At 36.5% G+C, this 21,745-nt stretch overlaps 1 protein-coding gene and 1 long non-coding RNA gene across 2 annotated transcripts in view; one reads left to right on the top strand and one right to left on the bottom strand.

The window, feature by feature from the left end:
• The window catches only part of dysc (whirlin protein dyschronic), an 832,089-nt gene that overhangs the window by 469,703 nt on the left and 340,641 nt on the right, over positions 1-21,745 (top strand). The window lies entirely within an intron of this gene.
• Positions 1-21,745, bottom strand: part of LOC140445301 (uncharacterized) — a 108,510-nt gene that overhangs the window by 594 nt on the left and 86,171 nt on the right. The gene's annotated exons all lie outside the window — the stretch shown is intronic.

Here is a 21,745-nt window from a genome sequence, read left to right on the forward strand (position 1 = left end):
TTCTGAAAAATGGTTAGATTAACGGAAATGCATAAAATAACAGTTTTACAAATGATTGGTTACGGAGATAACACCCGAACACAACAGGAAGTAACTCGCCTATTTCATGAGAAATTTCCTAATTTACCGCCTATATCCCAAGGAACAATAAGTAAAATAGAGAAGCAGTTTCGCGAGTTTGGTCATGTCAGGCAGATAAAAAAGAAGCTGCCAATGCACTGAGTGATGAACTCAAATTAGATGTGTTGCTTGAGTTTCAGGAAAATCCACATACATCGAGTAGACAGGCATCCACTACATTCAATGCTAGCCATACATCGATAGTAAACATATTAAAAGAAAATAAATTGCATTCCTATAAGATGATACCTACTCAGGAGCTCATGGAAGACGATTTTGATAGGAGAACTTTTTTTTGTGAGCAAATGATGGACATGTTGGATAACAATATTATCCAATTAGAAGACGTTATGTTTTCTAATGAGTGTATTTTTTCACTTAATTATCATGCTAATCGGTAAAATTGCCCCTACTGGGCCACGGAAAATCCTCACTGGATGAGAGAAGAATACACTCAATACCCTCAAAAGGTTAATGTTTGGGCAGAGATTGTAGGAAACAATATCATTGGTCCCTTTTTCATTGAGGGCAACTTGAATGGCAACAATTATTTGGCACTACTTCAAAATGATGTCATTCCAACGTTGGCAAATTTATATCCTGATCCAGGAAACCCTCAAGTTCCAGCGAATACTATATGGTTTCAGCAGGATGGAGCACCACCACATTACCAACTTAATGTCCGGCAGTACCTCGATACAATATTTCCCAATCGGTGGATAGGGAGGCGAGGATGGATTGAATGGCCAGCGCGATCACCTGATCTTACATTATTAGATTTCTTTTTATGGGGATATGTGAAGAGCCATGTGTACAAAACTAAACCTTCTGATTTAAATGACTTAAAAGAACGAATAACGCTTGCGATTAGGTCGATCACGCCTGTTATGTTAAATAATGTTAAAAGACAGTATTATTTGAGATTAGGATGTTGCCAAGACGTTCGCGGTAAACATTTTAAACATCTACTTCATTAACATTCATAGTTATTTTTCGTGTTCTACATTTTATTACGTTTTGCATTACATTTTAGTTTTTGATTGTATTGTAGCGAATTTCGGTAACCACATGATTTTAATTTATTTTATCTTAATTAATCTTAATAAACTTGAAAGTGACAACATTTTTGAATGGAGAATGAAAAGACCTTTCAAACGATGTATCACAAGCCTATACTTCCTATTTTAAAAATTGGGGGTTGTACCTGTCATTCTAAGGGGGTTGAAGGTAGGAGTTGCATTTTCACGTTAAAGAATGTCAAGTTATAATTTAAATTTGACGTGTTCGGGATTTTTTATAAATATGTACAGTAACCTTATTAATGAATTTATTCCATTTGGCTTTTACACACTGTATATTGTCTTTTTATTTCACATTCATTCGCTATTCTGAACAATTTAATTTCGAGTTTCACATGGTATAAACTTGATAAAATATAAACAAATAGATACTGTTTTTGTAATGCTCGTGGCGAATAGGTTAATAAACAATTGAAGTTCAACACTTCAGAAAGGCAAAAAGTTTACCTGCAATACTGTTAGGAAGTAATTCAATAGAAGCTCGGGCAAATGAAAGAAAATCTAAAACCAGGTAAACTATAAACTCATACAGATTACAGAAACGGGAATGTGCCTCGGAATAAGAAATGTTAAACGACGACGATCCAAGCGAGAAACAGGACAAGGAATTTATGGGAAACGAAACACTCCCTTGGAATCGGTACTTGGAATATAAGATCTTTAAAAACAATAAAAATAACTAAAGAACCGAAAGAAAAGTGCACCACATACTAATGGAGCCCGCAAGTAAAGAAAAAACAGTTTGATGTGTCGTCAGTATTTTGTAAATCAATTCAGCTACGCAACTACTCTTGTACCTAATTAGTGAGTCAATTGCATAGCATACTCCCACCTTTTTTTTTCGTCTTTATAGAGGGGGGGGGCTGGAATCTTTAAAAGACATCTCAGTCTTAGTACACCGCCAGGACGCCGTAAGACTGACCTTAGTGCAGGATTCGTTCTTCCTACTCCCGGCGATAGTTCCCGAGGTACTTTAAAATGCTCTCTCGTCGCCAAGTCTACGCCGAACTTTACCTGCTGAACCAGACCCTCCTCTACCATCCAACGATCCGGAAGCGGAATGGCCGCTGTAAGGCCGGCATCACTTCCGAAGCACTACCTTCATTCATTCATTCTCCATTCATACACATCCACACTCCATTCATCAGCAAGGAGGCTCCCTGTCTCGTTTCAGGTAGCGCGTAGAAGACCCTTATCGCTCCTAGTACAGCATCATTCCCAGACGTTCATTTCCTCCTTCCCCACAGTCTCATGCCTATCTAACTCATACAATGTGACCCACTTCTCTAGCTTCAACTTCCAGCATCTTTCACTCTTACCCTTGCCGTTGGTCCAGCTGTCTTTCTTCCTCTTCCTTTTTCTTGATCACTGCACGGATATAACTGTGTATGTTAGTCCAACCTGATTTATTTTCAATCATGCTCTCAATCATTTCTCTCACTGTAACAAAATTCACACCTGTCTCTCTCTCTCCATTATGTTCCTTTCCACTATCCATTTGCTGCAATCTAACATCGTATGTCACAGTGTCCACATATCCACAGTATAAGCATTCATCTGTGCCAGCCTTTCCGAACCAAGAGAGGTAGGGCCTAAAACACCCGTGTCAGCACCTGCGTCAAGAAATAATCCAGTTGCCTGTGGCCACAGTCCACCCAATCTCTTATGTTCGGGATCAGCATTTTCGTCCACTGTGCCACATCCTCCGTGTTGTTCCATTCTGCTCCCCCTATTTTCAATTCTGGTGCAATGTCACTCCTAGGTATTTTGCTTATTTCTTGGGTATTAGACATGCTTCCGCACATTGCAATTCAACACTTTGCCCGTTCCTTGTACCCTTCAGAATAATGGCTCCGGTTTTCTCTGCCGCAAGTTTCAGTCCGTGCTGTGTCCATCCATTTCTTTACGACGCGGCCTGCATTCCGAAAGCAGTATTTGAAATCTGGCTCATCCGGGGCCACTACCAATACAGCGAGGTCATCCGCGAATGCGAAGGGGGTTGTACCCTCTCCGTATTCACAGTGCATTACCTTGTCATATGCCAGGTTCCATAGCATACTATCACCTAGCAGTGCTAGTCCCGTGTTATCGAGTAAAACGACGATTGGCATATCGATTCGTGGCAGGGTGCGTAACTATATATACATGGCGGTAAATTCAAAAAGCACATAAAATTACCTAGAATTGTAAACTCATTTTTAAGTAATGGAAAATGAATATAATTCTAAAATAACAAAAAAACCCTTATTCTATACGATAATATGTATATATTTTTCATATACTATTTGGATGTTCTTGGTACGTTTAGGTTTTATTTATTTTTCATTACATTAAAATGCCAAAGTGGTTACAAAAATTAAAGAATAAAATATAGAATAAAATTTTTATTTATAAAATTTTTACAAGAAATCTTTTGTGTTACAAGAAATATTAATAATACAATCCAAGTGTAGTATAATTTAGTGTTCTTAATGTTGTGACAAGAACTTGTCAGTATTTAAATAATTTTGTTTTGTTATTACAATGTCAAGTTTTATGTGAATACAAGCCTGGTCTTGGTCTTCTTACTTGGTCGTGATAAAAACAAACTTGGAATGGCTGTTCTCTTAATGCCCCAATGTCCAACTTTGAATATATCCTTCCCTCTTTAAAATGACTAGCGCATAAATAAAAATTAATAAAACAAATGAAAATATGGCGTCTTATTCTTCTCAAGGTAAGGGAGACTTTGACTTTAGTGACATAAAGTGACAACGAACAACGCGCAGGAACGAGAATAGCAGTGCTACTAAACGGAAGGGTGCCAAGTAAAAACGTGCGTTGATCTTGGCTATCCTTTTTATCAATCTAGGTTTAATTTATATGTGACTCAATTGAGCGCGCAAGAAAATCGAAAGATTGGAGCGTTGTGGTGGGGAAATCGGCGTGTGTGCTATCCATCCACCAATCTACAATGAATTATACTTGTTTATGTTGTTGGTTGGCGTAAGAGGTATGTTGGTCGTATATTTTTTTAAACCATGCAATCCTTTGTCTGGATTATCCAGATTTTCTTGTCCAGAAAATCATGAAGAAAACCGACCATTCGGTCGAAAACCGGACATTTGGAAACCCTACCTTGCTGCTTGCTGACTAAATGCTGATTTTAATTAAGTGCCCCATCTCTTAATAATAGGTAAAACTGAACATTCTTTGTAAAACTGAAATCGTTAAAATTGAACTCATTAAAAAAAATATCTTTAAGTTATGTGCTGCCTTTACCATATAGCTTGCATTGTCACTTAGCATTAATAAAATTTTATTGCAAGATATAATTTCCGGTAGAAAAAACGTCATAACTTATCTTAAACAAAACGTGTCTTGGTCAAATTGTTGGTTTTCTCCAATTGCTTTGACGCAATAAGTTAACATCAATTTTTTACATATTCGTTTAAAACCCCTATCATTAATAATGCACCATATAGTGCCTTCGTGAATCAGTATTTTCGTCAACTGTAAAACAAACCGAGTTTACAATATTTCTGCAAAAATAAGTTAAAGATGACATCGTTGACTTTCAAAATTGGAATTCCCTAAGCACTGCGCCATTGTCAATTGTCCTTTTGAATTCAGCCCTTTAAGAATTTTCAGAATATTTATAGTGGAAAGGTTTTAAAATGAAAAGAATTAATTACAATTTTACAAAAAACTTTTCCTCCATCTAGCTTTAACTCAAGATATGGCTGAATCCAAGCACTTAGTTTGGACATCGCAATATAAATAAATTAATGAAGTCACGAGTTAGGTAATAAACTTAAACTATTCGCTCCGTGCGTGACCATGGTAGGGGTACCTTGAAACGATACCAGCGTGCGTAGCGGCAAAATATGACAAAATTGGAATCTTTTTACGCATAAATTTTATCAAAAATGTGTGCAAATACATGTTGCGTATTTAATTGTGCTAATAATAGCAACAATAGTAAGTGTAGTTTTTATGTAGTAAAGGGTAAATATCACATAACCTCATTTTTATTCAATTGAAATAGGAAATATTTAAATAATTTACCTTAAATGATATTTTATAAGGCTTCAAGCTAACTGCAGAGTGCCTGATGACTTTAGCTTTTATATCATAACTTTTACTATTACTGTTTTTAATTATATGCTCTTTCACGTGAAAAACTTGATTTGCCAGTACTAGATTTTTCCCTTTCTTTTCCGTTTGGGGTTAAAAAGATATATTATGATGAATTTTGAGAAACCCAGTTTTTAATACTACATTTATTTTGTACATAAACTGAAAAAATATAATTAAAAAGTTAATTATTAATAATTGTCAATTTCGCCTGTATTTAACAATGTCATATGTTTAACCTGAAAATTGGTAGGTCCAAAACTGTAAGATGAAGGCGGTAGGTGTCGCGTCAGTCACGCACGGAGCGAATGAATACACTTTTAAAATTTGCCTCAATGCACACGTTTATGACGTGACGACGCGAAAACCATGAATAAAACTAATGTAAATTTCGGAAATTCATACAGCTACTTATTCCTAAAAACTTCATCAAAAAATCACCCTTTCGGATTTGGAAAACCCGTCCTACTAAAAGTGGTTATGTATGTTTTATTTTGTTTGTATATTAAGGTTGCTAATTGTTTACCAATTTATCTAAAAGCTTTTAATAGAATAGCAAGTAGTACGCTTAAAATGATTCAAAGAAACAGAGGCTTTATAACTTAGAGAATTGAATGAATAATTTCAAGAAAAGGTTGACACATTCAAAAAATATTGGCGTTATACATTTTTTTTTTTTATAAAAATATATGCAATATCTTGTAACAATATGAAATTTATGCAAACTATGCCAGATATGCAAAAAAATGTATTTTACATATATTTCGGTCTCTAGTAATAAGCACTTCAAAAGTTGAGGAATAGGAAAAATCCCAACCAAGATAATATTCCCAATGAACTCCAGAATGGAGATCCAAGTCCTAGAAAGAACTAAACCAATTCATCAAAAATGGCTTCAAAATGTTATCGCAAATGAATAGCACCTTAACACCATAATAGTCATGTTCAAGTTCAAATTAAGCAGTACTATCATGCATTTACAAATCAATTATATTAGATAGATAGGCAAATTACACTCTCATAATCTCGAGTTTTTCATAAGAAACTTTTTTAATGTGTTGTGTTACGTTACGAGTAAAGTAAGATCGTAAAATAATTCATAACATATTATAATAATAATATAATATGTTGACGTACCGTCTCAAGTATATTATACTTTTAGACGGTACCACAGTACGTCAATGGTACATCGATTGTGATAAGCTGCAAAGCAGTGCGCATGGTGACTTATAGACCTGCCGCATGTCGGATAGTATACAAGTACTACTCGCGACGGTACTCGAATAAGAAGAGTACCGACCGGGGCGGTCACTCTATGAGGTCACACAGGTGTGCATCGACTGCACGGTAACTCTTGGCTGGTCATTACGATTAATTGCTTTTGGACAAGAAGAAATAACTAATAAAAAAACAAACAACTGGTGATTTGTAACTATACAATGTATAGTAGAAGGGGGAAGGGGCGACGAAGTTCTGTAATGACAAGTAATTGTTGTTGTCACGTAAATTGTGCGCAAGGTTTTTTCCTTCTCGCTTAATTTTTGGTTTGAGCTAAAAATCGTTAATATTGGGCTAAGGTCGTTTATCAATGGCATCTCGGCTTATTAAATTTATTTATCAAATGCAAAATCTAAAAAAAGCTGTTGCTTTAAAAGCCGAGGTGTATATTATCAAGAATTTATTTAGTATTTATAATTTAAATGTATTCTTTTTAGGCTTCCGTATCCATCAGGACGTAGGCAACTACATTAACATGTTTTCTTTGTTTACAGTGGAGCTTAATAACTTCTTCCATATTTTGTTGGTCTACTGTCCACCTGACATGCTGACCTTTTATCTCATCGATATTTTCTTTCGTAATGATTTTTTAATTAGGTTAATTATTAGTTTTCTTTTTTGCATTCTTCGTAGAACTTCAATGTTTATTTGATGACCGTTAATATTCTGAGCTTTACTTAATGCTTAGAATATTATGCCACATATTAATAACACAAACCAAATGCTTTAATATTAGGGAGTTAAAGTGCAGAGCAAAACGTTAACGTTAACGTATAATTTGACAGCTACTCGTGCGCAGTAGATGATTACACACGTTTGCGTTAACGGGTCTCCGTAACCTTGCGTGCCTTTACGAATTCCCTTAACGTTATCCAAATTGTTCCGAGTATTACCGAATGTCTGTCAAATCTCCGAAAATTAAAAACTTTTTGTTGGTTTGTGATGTTAACCAAAGATTTATCTTTTGTTTGTATTATTCTAACCTAAGAATAGTGAAAAAAATTAAAAAAAAATAACGGAAACCAATTTCCCAATAAATTATTACCAAATACATGTAGAAGTACAGTATCGTCCATGCCATTATCCTGGAAATCAGATTCCCCAAACATTTCAATATTAAGGATATCTTCCATTCTGCTGTAAAATCAATCAAAATATTTCATAAAAAATCTACCTAAACCAGGAAAAAAATATAAAAGGACACTGTCTAATCATTCAAATTTGTAAACAATCCACAACAAATCTGAGTAAAAGTAAGGTTAGAAACACACGTTAGACGTTAACGTTTTACACTTCACAGTTAAAACGTTAGGGGCCGTAGACGTAATTTCTTTACGTTTACGTTAGTGTTAACGTTTACGTGTTACCTGCACTTTAACTCTCTATTAACGTTTCTCTCACCGTACAACACTGTAGAGATACGTAGTATTCGAGTTTATAAATGTTTACGAAAAATAAAGTAGTTTTGCATTTTGTAGAACATATATCTTAATTTTGCTATGTGGGCTTTTACTGTCATTCAGTGCCAAGCTTAATTTAACTTTTTTATAATCCTTTTATGTTTTTTTGGCAGATATTCTACTCAGTTTTGTTTATGTTTATTATTAATGTTTTAATTTGTTTTCACTTGTTACTATGATCCTTTTTGTGAAAAGATTCATTACAAATTCTTTACCAATTCACCTCCTATTCCCCCAACAAGAAAATCATCTCCTATTGCGATAATTTAATTGTTAAAAGATGAGAAAGAAGATCTGTTATTCAGATTAAAAATGATATAAAAAAAATGTGGTGGAATGGAAAAGGAAGTTGCAAGAGAGTTTGGAGAAATAATTCTATTGTTATTAAAAATATTGCAATTAAAATACCTAAAAAAAAACCTCAGGAAAGAAGTTCAAGAATAAGGATATCTCATTGTGGTCAAAGGAAGTTCAAGAAGAAATATAGAAAAAGAAAAAACTATGTAAAGGTTGGCAAGAAACAATGTGGACGTATCTTTAAACTTATAGGTTGCAAATAAGGCAGCGAAAATAGCAGTAGCAAAAGCTAAAGTAAAAACGGATAAAAATCTATACGGCAACTTCATGTCAAAGGAAGCGGAATGATATCTAACGGATATTCAACTATTGAACGAAGAAAGCCAAATATATTAGATATCAAATTAGAAAGATGTTAAAGAGATAAGAACATGCAAAATCGCAAATACTATTAGAATGGGCTACAGAATATACTACAGGTGAACCAAAAATGGACCTCAACGGAAATATATCAACACGTAAAAGAAAAATGAAAGTGGTAAATGAAATGCTGGGTATTAAACAACACAAGAATAAATATTTGAAGAAATACAGTGACGACCTAGAAGAGATGATTAAAAGACAAAAGATGCGTTTCATAAATGGCTAAACGGCAGAACCTCAGGAACACGAGAAGAATATGTTACTCTCAGACAATAAGTGAAGCAAAGAATATAATGTGCAGAGACATAGAGAACATGAAAGGGGATAATAGATCAACGAAAGTAAAAAAAAACATCAGAAGTAATAAACGAAGAAAAACATCATACAGATAATTACATCAAAGGAGTGGACAAAGCATTACACAAAATTATGGAAGAAGAATAGACTGGAGTATATCTCACAAGACCCTGTTACAATAATACGAAGGAAGCCAAAATCATAAATGAAGATATAACTTAAGCACTAAAGAAAGCCAAAAACAACAAAGCATCAGGACCAGGGAACATTAAAATGGAATTGTCGAAATATGGAGGCGCAGGATCCATGCATCTGAAGCTCATGCGCCAGATCATTGAAGCTCTGCATCTGGATGTGAGTTACGACTAAAGACTCAAAAATTTGGTTTTATTTCGAGTGCCTTTTTAAAGTACACGAGGCATGCATTGGGTATCTTCCAGATTCTCTTCGCATATGCGTCTAATTCTGTTGTGGAGTATTATTAGGAAAATCTTAAGAATGTGGCTCATTAGGCTAATTAATCTATACAATGAGCATTTTCTAGCATTGTGTTTTTTAGATATTGTGACAAAGATGAACTTGAGCCAGTCTGCGGGAATTACTCCGCTGTTGCTATACATTGCATTAAGAAGTTGTTCTACTACTTTTGTGGTATCTTCATTTATTATCAGCAACATTATCTTAAGCAACTCAGTTGTTATATCATTTGTTATATCATTTGGACCACAAGATTTTCTAATTTTAGCATTTTTTTAAAGCGTGTTCTACCTCTGATTTTATAATTTCTGTGCAGGCGGTACAATTTTGGTAGGGTTTGGTAATATTATTTCTGCCATCTTCAAATAACTCTCATATCTAGAGTTGCCATTCTCTTCCTATTTTGTTCTAATTCACAATAATTTTGTTGTTATTGTCAACTAGTACAGAGGGAACTCGTTTTTTAAATATGTTGCATATTTCTTTTACTGGAATATATGATAAGGAAATTAAAGAAAGAATAAGATAAATATGTGTAAGACCTAATACTTATGTACTGGATCCGAGGTGTGATTTACACTTAAGTTTAGAAGAAGAGACTATTAAGGGTTGTAGGACTTTTAAGTGTTTACAGTCAATACTAAGCCGAGATGCTTTTATAAAAGATATAGAAATGAAAATAGCTCGGGAAAAACAAGCCAGTTAAACACTCCATTAAGTGATGTGGAACAAGTCTCTAACCAAAGAAAACAAAAAAAAAAAAGATTTTTAGAGCATCGTGCTAATTATTGCCCTATATGGAGCGGAAGAAGGGCCAATAACAACAACAATACGAACAAAAATAAGAACAGTTGAATTGGAATGCCAGAGCACAGGTGGCCAAAACAAATATTAGACTGTGGCTCGCCGGGAATAAGACGGAGAGGAAGACCTGCTACAAGATGGAAAATGCACATAGGAAATGCTATGATAAATAGATACCTCAGAGAAGGCAACTGGGGGAATAGCGTTCTGTGGAGGACGAAAACGGCGAACTCATAATGGGATAGAGCTGGAATAGAGAAAGAAGAAAGATTTTAAAAATAAACGAAAGAAGTACTTTTGACAGTTGACAATTAAACGAAGACTTTGACAGAAAACTAGTTGAAATAACGAAGAAAATAACACCAATGGCCACAAAAAGAAAAAACGAAGTAGTTGAATAAGCACTTTAAAAAATAAAGAAAGGTAAAGCAGTATGACCAGTAACTATAATTTTCATTATAAGGTAGCTGATGTAAAAATATAGAGAAAGAAAAAAAATTCTCATATTATATTTATTGACTTTTAAGAAAGTATTTGATAGAGATCCTCGCGAGATTTCTGTGGTGGACGCTCATTAAGAAATGGGTGTTTCTTAATGAGCGGTGTTTCTTAATCTTCTAAAAGAAGATTTTTAAATGTTGAAATAACATTTTAATTAAAAATTTACCACAACTGCAATCCTTAATATTTAAGTGTCAAATCAGTAAAATTAAACAAACTCTAAATCTAATCTACGTTTTCTATAATCTCTTTTTATTCGATAATAATTTCATATATTTCTTAAATGATTTCTTCGTGCACGCTTATGACTAGTGATGATATCGCTGGGATAGTGAGTAGATTCTTGGTGGTCTATAAAAATGGTTTTCTGGACTAAGTGATTGATAGACCGTGTAGTGGACGGTAATTGGGGTCAATGGATCATGATAGAAAGGCATTCAGCGCGGGGAATAACTGCTAAGACTTTGAAGTAATTTATTACTTAATGATGTAATTATTTTGAAGTCGGCTACCAATGAAGTTATATAAAGCTGACAGGTAACAGGATAACGAATTTGTTGTCTAAATTGATTGTATGATTTGTAAGATTTAGAATTATTTGGTAAGGTGTAATGTACTGTAAATCTCAATTGGTTTTTAAATGTTTTTCTTCGTTTTTTAGTTTTTTATTTGGTACGGATATTGGCCATTTATGTTTTTTCATTCTTGAATTAAACTCTTTAATGGTCCCTTTTTTTAACCACTATGATAATAAATGACTATAACAATATAGTTGAACTATTTCTATTTTTATTTTTAACAGTTTCAATTAAAACTATTGACAACATTGACTTGCTTTGCAAAAAACCCACTGCGAAATAGAAAAGAAACTGCAAAAACAAGTACAATTATGGTTTATGGTCTGTTGGGCGCAAGTTATCACCGGTCATACAAGATAGCCACATTTGCCAAACACGATATTGACAACTCTTCACTAGTGTCTAATGAAGCTCAACAGATCCTAGGCTAATTAACCTGGCTAGAAATGTTTCCACTGTTTCCCTCCATTTTCTTCTGTCTATGGTCCCAGTTCTTCAATTTGTTATTTCGATTGTTTGTAGGTCTTCTTTACACGCCTCTAGCCACTTTTTTTCTGGTCGTTCTCTTGTCTTTCCTTTCCCTCTCGGCAGGTAGTCCTTTGCCCACCTTGTATCTGGCATTCCCGCAAGATGGCCTAACCATCTAAGTCTCTTTGTCCTGACGATCTGGCTAATTTCTGGTTTCTCGTACAGCTCTCCGATCTCTGCATTTGTTTGTCTCCTCCAAATGTCTTTATAGTATTTTACTCCCCCGGATATCTTTCTGCAAACACTCAGTTCCCAGGTGTTCAGCATACAGTGAGTTGAATCACTGTTCGACATAGTCTCAATTTTGCCTTTCTGCAGATGTTTTTTACGTTTAGTAGTTTGTGTAGAGCTTCGACCATCCCCCTTCCTTTCGATATCAGCTTCTGAATTATTTGGTTTTCTTTCCCTTAACTTTTCAGGGTTACTCCTAGATACTCAAACTCCGTCACCTCTTTGAAGCAATACTATTTATTGTCGTTTTTTGTGGTAGTGTTCAGTTGTGTGTCTTCATAAATGTGGTCTGCTCCATTTCCATAGACTTTGTTGTTTGCTTATTAATCAGTCCATACAGTTCAACTTTCGCTTCAAAGAGTTTAAAAATCTTTAGCAGTTTTCCTTTAGTTCTTGCCATTACCACTACATCATCCGCAAATATTGAACCTGGACAACAGAAACCTGGATCTGGTTTCTGTTGTCATAAATCATACCTTTTATTCGTATTCCATTCTCTCTCATTATTGCCCGCAGTAAGAAATTAAAGAGTATTGTGGACAGCGGATCTGTCTGCTTAAGTTCTCTTCTTACTTTAAATTTTTCTATTTTCCTTTTATTTTTACTCTATTCTTGGTCTCCATCAAGGTCATTGTTTCTATCACAGAATCGTGAGCTATTTGAAATCTATAAAGAGGAGGATTAACTTTAACTGTTGCTCGTACTTACTACTCTAAAAAACTTTAAGACGAATATTTAATCTTTGGTGGATCTGCCCTTTTTGAATCCTCCCTGGTACTCACCAACCTGCTCTTTAAGTACATTTTCAGTCTATTTCTTATGGCTCTGCCGAGTACCTTGTATGTTACATCGAGAAGAGTGATACCCCTGTAGTTTCCACACACTGCTTTATCTCCCTTCTTATGAATGGGACATACTATTGCCTCTCTCCATACTTCCGGAATTTCCTCGTACTTCCAGACTTTCGTCAGCAGGTAACATATCCGCCTTATAAGTGATTTTCCCTTTTGTATTTTTTCATGCTACATAAATATAATTTGGCTTATTTCTTACACGGAGGGAGTCTCCATTGTTTTCGCAGTAACGTTGACTTTCCCTACCATTTCCACTTGCTCCTCATGATTTCGATCCGGTTCTTCATTAAGCTGCTCTCTGATATGCTCTTGCCATCTATCTAGCTTCCTTTTGTTTTCTTTTGTTCCTTAGTCACTGCTTCTTTTCGCCTACTGGTAGAAGTTTCTTACATTTTTATTAATGTAATGTTCTTCAATCTCTTAAAGCTTTTTATTCATATGCTCCCCATTTTCCCTCCTACTCACTTTTTTCGCGTGATTTCTCTCTGCTTCATATTCGTTTTTTATTTTCGTCAGTTAGTTTATCCATATATTTTAGTCTTCTCTCGTTTCGTTCGTTAAGTCTTTTCTTAACATTTGCATAAACCTATGCTTTATCTCTCTCCGTCTTTACTTGACCTATCCATTTTTAAGCTGTTTCGTTTATAGCTTCTTCTATTATTTCCCACTCCATTTCGATGTCACCTTAATTTTTGCTTCGAAGTAGTTTTGCTGTCACTTCTGCCTGGAAGTTCAGCACTATCTTCGTTCCTTTGTTTGGCAACGTAATATTTTTTATATGATATAATACTATAACAGCTACTATGAATAGACTTCTTTTTTCCGGCATTTATCCGTGACTGTTGACACTCATTCTGGGAATGATATTATTCTTTGCTGCTGTGAATAGTCTTGTGGTGAATGTTGTAAAAGTGATTCATAAGTTGTTTAGCCTGAATATTCAGTTCAGCTAGTTTTTGGATTATTAGGGCGTTTGTGATTTTGTCCATTTGTGATTTTATGATTTTTTTAATTTCGACATTTCAAATCTTTTCAGTCTCCTTACTTCTGCCTCATTGAATGTCAACACTCAATCTTTTAGCTTTTTTTGCTTAACATCCCAACTTTCGTTTTTAGATTTTATATATATATATATATATATATATATATATATATATATATATATATATATATACTTAAACCTAAAGCTAATAATAATACTATTACAAGAATTAACCGCGTCCATTATCACTGCGCCGAGCTTTCGACATCCTCTCTGATGTCTTCTTCGGGGCTTTCGAGCTCTAAGTCTCCTAAGCCTCCAGACACTGCTGTACTGATCACTAATCAATACACTACTACTGATTAGTAATTCTAGCATCAAGAATTTGGTTCTGAGGTGGTTTAACTTGTTTCCATTAACGTTGATGCCATATGTTGACCACTTTGTAGTTTTGAAGACTAGGGCTAGATTAAAAAGCTTTCCAGATATTACGTCGACTTGTCTAACTCATCTCTTAATGGGGATGGGATTTGTATTTTCGTCTAGTTGTACTATCATAGTTGCGTTTTCATATATATTGTGTATTAGTTGCCTATATCTCGAAACTATTCTATAATTATTAATAGCGTATTCCATAGTCCACATCTCTATGTCTTTATAAAATGCCTTTTTACATTCTACGAAGGTAAGAAATACGGGTAGTTGGTACTCTACTATTTGCATTCTCTATCAGTGTTATTATTGTCAGCAGATGGTGTGATGTACTTCCTTCGCGAAAGCCATCTTGTTCAACCGGTTGGTAATTATCTATTTTTTAAGTCAACCGATTGTTAATAATAATTCTCATAAACATTTTGTATACTTAACTGAGCAACGATATAGGTCCATATCTCTTTAGGTCACATTTGTCCCTTTTTTGTGTAAGAGTATTACTAGACTCTCGTTCTAGTCGTTAGGGATTTTGCTATTTTGGAAACATCTATTAAATAACTCTGTTGGAATAGGGATTGTTACTGTCTTGCTTGTTTTCAAGAGCTCGCCCATTATACCGTCATGCCCTGAAGCTTTATTATTTTTTAGCTGTTTTAAAGCTGATACGTTTTTTATTTTCCTTTTGTTGATCTCTTTTTTTTGTTGTTCTCTTTTGTTGATTCATTAGGTTGGCTTTGTGAGCTGTACAAGCTGTTGTATGTTTTTCAGTTTTTCAGTGTACAAGTTTTCGACTATGTTTGTAATTTTATATGTGTCCTTCTATTTCTAATTATTCTATCCTATTTACGTATAGTACTGCATATCAAACGTTTAGGTTAGGTTCACAAAGCACATAAATATTGGGCTGTTATATTCTATAACTTTCTCCATTATCTGGGCAATTATGAAGATAGCATCTGTCGTCCATTTGATCAGTTGCTTTCAAAAAGCTTATGGTTATTTGCTTAAATAGGTTCTTTTCCTTGAGTAATATGCTAGTTTCATAAATTCTGATGGAGTAGTCTTTGGGTTTCTCTAAACGTATATGTCTCTAAATGTCTCTTGTACGTATATTTCGCCGATAAGATTTATAACGTTCATTGGGGGATCAGATCAAGGTTGTTTTCTATTATTGATATTCTTCAAAGCAAATTGAATCTCTCCAATTGCTTATATTTTTACATTTTAATTTTACGTCAATGCTTCTTTCGATTTGTCAACATATGGTAAATATGAAATTTTTTCTTTTTATTTCTCCTTTCATTTCCTTTAATTTTTTATGTAAATTAAATGTGTCGTGTTTTCTTGCTATTCTATTCTATTCTATTCTTATTTGCATTATTGAATAAATTTATTCGTTCTGAAATTAATTGTTGAAGATTTTAAGTATTCCAACTATCATCTTGTCAATTAGGGTTATAGGTTATTTTCCCAGAAAGTTTTGCGTTCGATACTCAATCAAGTGAACCGTTACGATTTAAGATATATTTATTAAGGTCGAAAAAAATTATTCGTTACGCTTCTCGCACGACTAGTTGAGTAATTAGATAAGGTACTTCGGGTATTTTTTTTATACCTTGTGATCGATACACAACAAATCAATAGATTATAAATATACGGTTTTCTTTTGAAGCATGTGTACGACATAAAAGTAATTAATTCTTTTATGACTGACTGATTATAAGTAATTAATCAGATGTTGTGTGCCTTACCATAAATAATGAAGGAATGAAGAACAATATACTACACTATACTTTTTAAAATGGTACTCGATTGTCTTATTTCACAATTAAAGAGTATACTTAACGAATTGAGTAAAAGCAACATTTTCAGGAGAATTAAAAAACCAATTAATTTAACCATTTATGATTAAAAGTCTTTGTATTTTAACAACTACTTATAATAATATCGTATTGGATTGAACCGGGGAGATTCTTTCGGCCAGGTTCCGGCGCCAATTACGCCTTTAACCCTGTTTCAGGTAACTAGTGTCGATGCACACTAGCCCAGGGAGATCGACAGCTTTACGTGCCCTCCAAAGCACGGTGAACGGCTCGTATCATTTTTGAAAATGAAAATGTCGCTATTGGTGCAAAGTTGTACATAAATCAAATTGTTGGTTTAAACGGCAGCTGCAGTTAGAATTTGGCTTTATTGGCACAATTCTGCTCTTTATTCCATACCATAATTTTAACGTTGTCGTATAACGATAAAAATCTAATTTAAGATCAAATTTAATTCTCTGTGCGACTTCTTAAATTTTCTGCTGTTTTTTTTTGTTAATGTTAATGTCAAATGAAATCGTAGGCTTCCACGGCCAGAGTCAGAATTATAGTTTATTCGTCTTCCGGGTTTGGACCGTGTCATTTGTGAGTGACCCAAAAGTGGGTTCATCTCGACGTTTCGCTACAATTGTATGTAGCTTCTTCAGGAGAACAAAAAAGAAGAAGAAAAAGAAACAAAAGACAAGAAGATGGGTAGTTAGCAACGGTAACTCAGTTACTCAACGCAACCAGAGGCGAATACTAACTACCAAGATGGGCATTTGGTCACAGTAACTCAACTACTCAACGCAGCCAGAGGTGAAAACCAAATGCCAGGACAGGGATTCACGTCCAACAGCTCAGAACACTAACGCGTCGAGAGGCAGGGAGTGAATCCGACGATTACTCCGCTACCGCTCTATTTATAGTCGCGGTGACCTGTCGTGTCGGGACGTATCGGCACACTCCGTGGCGCGAACGTCAAGAAGCGCGCGCTGGCCAATCATGTGGCTGCATCGTGGTAGCGGGACCGGACGGCGGCTCTAGACTGGGATTCCAGATGGGAGACAAGTAGTATCCTTCCTCTCGATTGATATTATGTGGATTTTTTCGGATTTCTAGAGATTCGCGGATTTTCCTGGAATAAAAGAAGGGGCTCTTAGAAATGATATGAGTTTTTTCAAACAATATGGAATGACCGGTTTCTTGGCAGTGTTCTGCAACTGCAGAATGGGAGAAAAGACCTGATCGAATGCATCTTTGATGCTCTTGAATCCGAGTTTTGACGGAACGACCAGTTTCGCCAATATACACTTGTCCACATGAACAAGGAATAGAATAGACACCACAGGAAAATAGGGGCGGTAATGGGTCCTTAGGAGAGGGTAGATATTGTGAGATTTTCTTGGGTGGTCGAAAAGTAGTCCTGATACCTTCCTTGCGAAGAATTTTGCCAATCCTATCAGTGACACTTCGAATATACGGAAGAAAAGCCACAGGAGTATTACCCGAAGATTCTGAATTTGTCGTCCTAGGGTGTAAAGGGGGATGTAGATGTCGGTGTGTAATATTTTGAATTGTGGACTTGGAGTAACCGTTGGCGACAAGGGTTTTTTGCAGATGGCCAAGTTCTTCTCTAAGGTTGTCGGGTTCAGAAATCGAAATGGCCCGATGGATGAGAGAGTTGATCACAGAATTCTTTTGGGCAGGATGGTGGTGTGATGAAGCATGTAGGTAACGATTCGTGTGAGTCTTTTTTCTATAAACAGAGTGACCCAATCGGCCATTGGGCTTGGAGGTGACTAACACATCGAGAAAGGGAAGGGACCGATTATTTTCTACTTCCATTGTGAATTTTATACTCGGATGTTGTGAGTTAAGATGATCTAGGAAGGGAGAAAGGGTATGTTGACCATGGGGCCAGATGATAAATGTATCATCAACGTAGCGGAACCAGACTTTTGGTTTTAAGGGGTAAGATTCTAGGGCTAAAGACTCAAAGGCTTCCATGAAAATGTCAGCAATGACAGGGGAAAGGGGAGAACCCATTGGTGTTCCAGATATTTGTTTGTAGAAATTGCCTCTAAAAGAAAAATATGTTGAAAGGAGGCATTTTTCCGCAAGATCTGCCAAAACCAAAGACTTGTTATCATTGGTCAAGTGATCTCGCAGAACAACTAGAGAGTCATGTATGGGGATATTAGTAAATAGGGATGATACATCGAAACTGACGAGAATGTCTTGGGGATCGACCGTGAGGGAGGAGATTAAGGTGATGAAATGTGTGGAATTTCGGACATAAGAAGAGGTACGACCAGTATAGGTCTTAAACTGATTCGACAAGTACTTTGCGAGTTTGTAGGTAGGAGAGTTAATCGTAGTCACAATGGGACGAAGAGGTACGTTGTCTTTATGGATTTTGGGAAGACCGTAAATTCTGGGGCAGATGGAGTTTTTCGGAGCTATGGACTTCTTAACATCATCGGAAAGATCGGATTGTTTGATGGCATGGGAAATTTCGCGTTCGACTCTAGGAGTGGGGTCTCGAGAAATTGTGTTATAACAGGATGTATCCCTAAGTAAGTCGTTTACTTTCTCTATGTAGGAAGGAGTATCCAGGATGACTGTGGCATTACCTTTGTCTGCAGGAAGGATTATTATCTCAGAAAGAGAACGGAGATTTTTGAGAGCTATGAATTCCTCACGAGATATATTGGAAGTAGGGATTTTGGCTGTATCAAGACATTTAGCGACGTCAAAGCGGATACGGTCGGCTGGAATTTTAGGAATTGTGCGGAGTGCCGCTTCCACATTTGAAACTATTTCTTCGGTAGGAATTCTGGAAGGAGTGATAGCAAAATTAAGACCTTTAGATAGAAGACTGCTTTCTGCACTTGTTAATTGGTGAGAAGAAAGATTAACGACGGTGTTATTAAGAGGTGAAAGAGAAGTAGAAGTGGTGGAATGTGATTTTTTCTTAGATACAAGGGATTGGAATTTCTTTTTGTGAGTTTCGTTGCTTAGAAGAAGGATTTTATCGGCTTGATGATAGGAAATGCGGTCTAAAAGTGACCAATCATCGACACTAAGAATACTGGAAAGTTCAAGATGCAGCTTAAAAAGTTTTTGGGATTGAAAATTAAGGGTTTTTCGAATATGTTGAATCCGTTCACGAAGTAGAGATAGGCTGGCTCGATGTAGAATTCGGGAAGAAGATGAAGAGGAAATGTGATGTTTTAGAACAAGAAAATTGGGAACCAAGTTATTATCACGACATCTAGAGAGGAAGGTGAGCGAAGAAAGTAGAGATGAAACTTTAGAGCGAAGATTGGAGAACTCTGAGGTTTTGCGGAATATAACCTCCCCGTAGAGGTTGGTCAAATGAAATCGTAGGCTTCCACGGCCAGAGTCAGAATTATAGTTTATTCGTCTTCCGGGTTTGGACCGTGTCATTTGTGAGTGACCCAAAAGTGGGTTCATCTCGACGTTTCGCTACAATTGTATGTAGCTTCTTCAGGAGAACAAAAAAGAAGAAGAAAAAGAAACAAAAGACAAGAAGATGGGTAGTTAGCAACGGTAACTCAGTTACTCAACGCAACCAGAGGCGAATACTAACTACCAAGATGGGCATTTGGTCACAGTAACTCAACTACTCAACGCAGCCAGAGGTGAAAACCAAATGCCAGGACAGGGATTCACGTCCAACAGCTCAGAACACTAACGCGTCGAGAGGCAGGGAGTGAATCCGACGATTACTCCGCTACCGCTCTATTTATAGTCGCGGTGACCTGTCGTGTCGGGACGTATCGGCACACTCCGTGGCGCGAACGTCAAGAAGCGCGCGCTGGCCAATCATGTGGCTGCATCGTGGTAGCGGGACCGGACGGCGGCTCTAGACTGGGATTCCAGATGGGAGACAAGTAGTATCCTTCCTCTCGATTGATATTATGTGGATTTTTTCGGATTTCTAGAGATTCGCGGATTTTCCTGGAATAAAAGAAGGGGCTCTTAGAAATGATATGAGTTTTTTCAAACAATATGGAATGACCGGTTTCTTGGCAGTGTTCTGCAACTGCAGAATGGGAGAAAAGACCTGATCGAATGCATCTTTGATGCTCTTGAATCCGAGTTTTGACGGAACGACCAGTTTCGCCAATATACACTTGTCCACATGAACAAGGAATAGAATAGACACCACAGGAAAATAGGGGCGGTAATGGGTCCTTAGGAGAGGGTAGATATTGTGAGATTTTCTTGGGTGGTCGAAAAGTAGTCCTGATACCTTCCTTGCGAAGAATTTTGCCAATCCTATCAGTGACACTTCGAATATACGGAAGAAAAGCCACAGGAGTATTACCCGAAGATTCTGAATTTGTCGTCCTAGGGTGTAAAGGGGGATGTAGATGTCGGTGTGTAATATTTTGAATTGTGGACTTGGAGTAACCGTTGGCGACAAGGGTTTTTTGCAGATGGCCAAGTTCTTCTCTAAGGTTGTCGGGTTCAGAAATCGAAATGGCCCGATGGATGAGAGAGTTGATCACAGAATTCTTTTGGGCAGGATGGTGGTGTGATGAAGCATGTAGGTAACGATTCGTGTGAGTCTTTTTTCTATAAACAGAGTGACCCAATCGGCCATTGGGCTTGGAGGTGACTAACACATCGAGAAAGGGAACTCGAAAGGGAACAGAGTGGGTCACTCTGTTTATAGAAAAAAGACTCACACGAATCGTTACCTACATGCTTCATCACACCACCATCCTGCCCAAAAGAATTCTGTGATCAACTCTCTCATCCATCGGGCCATTTCGATTTCTGAACCCGACAACCTTAGAGAAGAACTTGGCCATCTGCAAAAAACCCTTGTCGCCAACGGTTACTCCAAGTCCACAATTCAAAATATTACACACCGACATCTACATCCCCCTTTACACCCTAGGACGACAAATTCAGAATCTTCGGGTAATACTCCTGTGGCTTTTCTTCCGTATATTCGAAGTGTCACTGATAGGATTGGCAAAATTCTTCGCAAGGAAGGTATCAGGACTACTTTTCGACCACCCAAGAAAATCTCACAATATCTACCCTCTCCTAAGGACCCATTACCGCCCCTATTTTCCTGTGGTGTCTATTCTATTCCTTGTTCATGTGGACAAGTGTATATTGGCGAAACTGGTCGTTCCGTCAAAACTCGGATTCAAGAGCATCAAAGATGCATTCGATCAGGTCTTTTCTCCCATTCTGCAGTTGCAGAACACTGCCAAGAAACCGGTCATTCCATATTGTTTGAAAAAACTCATATCATTTCTAAGAGCCCCTTCTTTTATTCCAGGAAAATCCGCGAATCTCTAGAAATCCGAAAAAATCCACATAATATCAATCGAGAGGAAGGATACTACTTGTCTCCCATCTGGAATCCCAGTCTAGAGCCGCCGTCCGGTCCCGCTACCACGATGCAGCCACATGATTGGCCAGCGCGCGCTTCTTGA

Source organism: Diabrotica undecimpunctata, chromosome 7 (assembly GCF_040954645.1).
Source record: "Diabrotica undecimpunctata isolate CICGRU chromosome 7, icDiaUnde3, whole genome shotgun sequence".
In the NCBI taxonomy this organism is placed as follows: Eukaryota; Metazoa; Arthropoda; class Insecta; order Coleoptera; family Chrysomelidae; genus Diabrotica; species Diabrotica undecimpunctata.